Raw genomic sequence first — 4588 nt, 5'->3', positions numbered from 1 at the left:
ATGTGCAACATTTACAGATATGTTCCAAATATCTGATCAAAATGTTTTTGTTAAGATATGAAAACACTGTTGGTATGTTGTTGCTACTTAAGAATAGCAACAACCACTTAAAGAATAGCAACAACAACTTAGAGAACAGCAACAACAACCTAGAGAACAGCAACAATAACCAAGAGAATAGCAAAAACAACCTAGTAACAAAAAGTAAAGAACAGCAACAACCTAGAGAATAGCAACAAAAACCTAGCAACAACAATCTAGAGAATAGCAACAACCACCTGAAGAAGAGCAACAACAACTTAGAGAACAGCATTAACAGCCTAGAGAATAGCAACAATAACCTAGCAACAATAACCTAGAGAATAGCAACAATAACCTAGAAAATAGCAAAAATAACCTAGAGAATAGCAAAAACCACCTAAAGAATAGCAACAACAACGTAGAGAATAGCAACAACAAACTTAAGAATAGCAACAACCACTTAAAGAATAGCAACAACAACTTAGAGAACAGCAACAACAACCTAGAGAACAGCAACAATAACCAAGAGAATAGCAAAAACAACCTAGTAACAAAAAGTAAAGAATAGCAACAACCTAGAGAATAGCAACAAAAACCTAGCAACAACAATCTAGAGAATAGCAACAAAAACCTAGCAACAACAATCTAGAGAATAGCAACAACAACCTAGAGAACAACAAAAATAACCTAGCAACAACAACCCAGAGAATAGCAACAATAACCTAGAGCATGGCAACAACAACCTAGAGAATAGCAACAAAAACCTAGAGAATAGCAACAATAACCTAGCAACAACAACCTAGTAACAAAAACCTAGAGAATAGCAACAACAACCTAGAGAATAGCTACAACCACCTAGAGAATAGGAACAATAACCTAGAGAATAGCAAGAACAACCTAAAGAATAGCAACAACCACCTGAAGAATAGCAAGAACAACTTAGAGAGCAGCAAGAACAACCTAGCAACAGCAACCTAGAGAACAGCAACAATAACCTAGCAACAACAACCTAGAGAATAGCAACAATAACCTAGAGAATAGAAACAGCAACCTAGCAACAACAACCTAGTAACAAAAACCTACGGACTAGCAACAACAACCTACAAAAGAGCAACAACCTTGCATCAACAACCTAGAGAATAGCAACAACAACCTAGAGTATAGCAACAATAAGCTAGAGAATAGCAACAACCACCTAGAGAATAGCAACAACCACCTAGAGAATAGGAACAATAACCTAAAGAATATCAACAATAACCTAGGGAATAGCAACAACCACCCAAAGAATAGGAACAATAGTCTAGAGAATAGAAACAACAACCTAGAGAATAGCAACAACCACCTGAAGAATAGCAACAACAACTTAGAGAACAGCAACAACAGCCTAGAGAATAGCAACAATAACCTAGAGAATAGCAACAATAACCTAGAGAATAGCAACAATAACCTTGAGAATAGCAAAAACCACCTAAAGAATAGCAACAACAACTTAAGAATAGCAACAGCAAACTTAAGAATAGCGACAACCACTTAAAGAACAGCAACAACAACCTAGAGAATAGCAACAATAACCAAGAGAATAGCAAAAGCAACCTACTAACAAAAAGTAGAGAATAGAAACAACCACTTAAAGAACAGCAACAACAACCTAGAAAATAGGAACAAAAACCTAGAGAATAGCAACAACAACCTAGTAACATCAACCTAGAGAATAGCAACAACAACCTAAAGAATAGCAACAACCACCTGAAGAATAGCAACAACAACTTAGAGAATAGCAAAAACAACCTAGCATTAACAACCTAGAGAATATCAAAAACAACTTAGATAATAGCAACAATAACCTAGCAACATCAACCTAGAGAATAGCAACAAAAACCAAGTAACAACAACCTAGAGAATAGCAACAACAACCTAGAGCAAAGCAACAACCTAGCAACAACAACCTAGAAAATAGCAACAACAACCTAGAGAATGGCAACAACAATGTATAGAATAGCAACAACAACCTAGCAACAACAACCTAGTAACAAAAACCTAGAGAATAGCAACAACAACCTACAAAATGGCAACAACAATCATGCATCAACAACCTAGAGAATAGCAACAACAACCTACAAAATAGCAACAACAACCTTGCATCAACAATCTAGAAAAAAGCTACAACAACCTAGAGAATAGCAAAAACATAGAAACAACAACCTAGAAAATAGGAACAAAAACCTAGAGAATAGCAACAACCTAGCAACAACAACCTAGTAAAATCAACCTAGAGAATAGCAACAACAACCTAAAGAATAGCAACAACCACCTGAAGAATAGCAACAACAACATAGAGAATAGCAAAAACAACCTAGCATCAACAACCTAGAGAATATCAACAACAACCTAGATAATAGCAACAATAACCTAGCAACATCAACCTAGACAATAGCAACAAAAACCTAGTAACAACAACCTAGACAATAGCAACAACAACCTAGAGCAAAGCAAGAACCTAGCAACAACAACCTAGAAAATAGCAACAACAACCTAGAGAATGGCAACAACAATGTAGAGAATATCAACAACTACCTAGCAACAACAACCTAGTAACAAAAACCTAGAGAATAGCAACAACAACCTACAAAATAGCAACAACAACCTTGCATCAACAACCTAGAGAATAGCAACAACAACCTAGAGAATAGCAACAATAAGCTAGAGAATAGCAACAACCACCTAGAGAATAGCAACAACCACCTAGAGAATAGGGACAATAACCTAGAGAATAGCAACAACAACCTAAAGAATAGCAACAACCACCTGAAGAATAGCAACAACCTTGCATCAACAACCTAGAGAATAGCAACAACCACCTAGAGAATAGCAACAACCACCTAGAGAATAGCATCAACAACCTAGAGAATAGCAAAAACAACCTAGCAACATTAACCTAGAGAATAGCAACAAAAACCTAGTAACAACAACCTAGAGAATAGCAACAACAACCTAGAGCAAAGCAACAACCTAGCAACAACAACCTAGAAAATAGCAACAACAACCTAGAGAATGGCAACAACAATGTAGAGAATAGCAAAAACAACCTAGAGAATAGCAACAATAACCTAGAGAACAGCAACAATAACCTAGACAATAGCAAAAAACACCTAAAGAATAGCCACAACAACGTAGAGAATAGCAACAATAACGTAGAGACTTGGAGAATGACACGTAATGTAATGTCGGACATGTTAGTTTTTATTCATGTTTAATTCTTATAGTTAAGATGAAAAATGAATAACTCATTAACCAGTTTATGAGGTCCATGAGTTCAGAGTGCTGCAGTAAATCCTGCTTTCATAAGATGAGATACAACTTAATTGATCTCCAGAGAACAAATACAGCACAAAGACAGAAGGACATGTTTATTACTTCTCATAAAGGGCTGGAACCTATTCTGATAAGTTACATATATTTGATAAGGCAGATTAAAGTTCAGTATCAACCTCTCCAGTTCACGTTGTCCCGTGTTGTGACGCAGATGTTTCTCCATGCTCAACTTCTGGTAAGTGAGACTTTTCAAGGGTCAGGGTTTCTCAAACGTTTTAAGGCATTTATATATATATATATATATATATATATATATATATATATATATATATATATATATATATATATATATATATATATATATATATATATATATATATATATATAGTACCACTGCTACTACTTCTATAGCTCGGGAGCACCCACAAAGCTGATCGTCGTTTAGTGTCAGTTCCACTTTGCATCTTTCTTTGTATTTGGAAGAAGTGGTGTCCTGAGTTCAAAGACTTTAAGGCTTCATTCTTGAGTTAATACGCGTGTGTTTGTGTTGGGCGCTGTCCGTTTCCTAAGGTTGTGAAATGCAGACATTTTGACTACTTTCTTGTTCTAATTGGCATGCACCTTTAACAATCTGCAACTGCTAAATGTTTGAAAATGATTTAACCCATCCACTTATCAAAGAAGTTTGATTATTTATTAAAATTCATCAACTCTGGGCCTCATTCACCAATATCTTCCTAAGTTTTCTCTTAAATGTTCTCAAGAAAGTCCCTAAGAAAAGTCTGATTCATGACGTGTAAGCAGCAGAATGGTTCGCTGAGGACCCAATGTCTTCCTAAATGTAAAGCTCATGGCCATTTTAGCTTTTCATTTTATATTTTTGTTATTTCCACTTAATTTTGTTATTTCAACTCTTTATTTTAACCCCAACTGACCCATCAGACACTGCCTACCAAGAGCCTGGGTCATATCGAGGTTTCTGCCTAAAAGGAAGTTTTTCCTCGCCACTGTCGCACTGTTGCTTGCACTGGAGGAGACTACTAGAATGTAAATGTAAATGTAAATGTAAAATGTGCTTTATTTATAAAGCGCTTTTCTAGTCTTAACAACTGCTCAAAGCGCTTTTACATCTACAGGAAACATTCACTATTCACACACATTCATACAATGTGGCCGGCAGAGATGGCAAAAGTACTCACTTTCTGTACTTAAGTAGAAGTACAGATACTTGTGTTAAAAAATACTCCGGTAAAAG

General features: G+C 35.8%; 1 protein-coding gene across 1 annotated transcript in view; it reads left to right on the top strand.

Moving 5' to 3' along the window:
* Nucleotides 1–4588, top strand: part of LOC117962229 (zinc finger protein 436-like) — a 23602-nt gene that overhangs the window by 17448 nt on the left and 1566 nt on the right. The window lies entirely within an intron of this gene.

This window comes from Etheostoma cragini, chromosome 19, assembly GCF_013103735.1.
Source record: "Etheostoma cragini isolate CJK2018 chromosome 19, CSU_Ecrag_1.0, whole genome shotgun sequence".
In the NCBI taxonomy this organism is placed as follows: domain Eukaryota; kingdom Metazoa; phylum Chordata; class Actinopteri; order Perciformes; family Percidae; genus Etheostoma; species Etheostoma cragini.
Note: the sequence above shows the minus strand (reverse complement) of the source record. Positions and strands in the feature narration are given on the sequence as shown.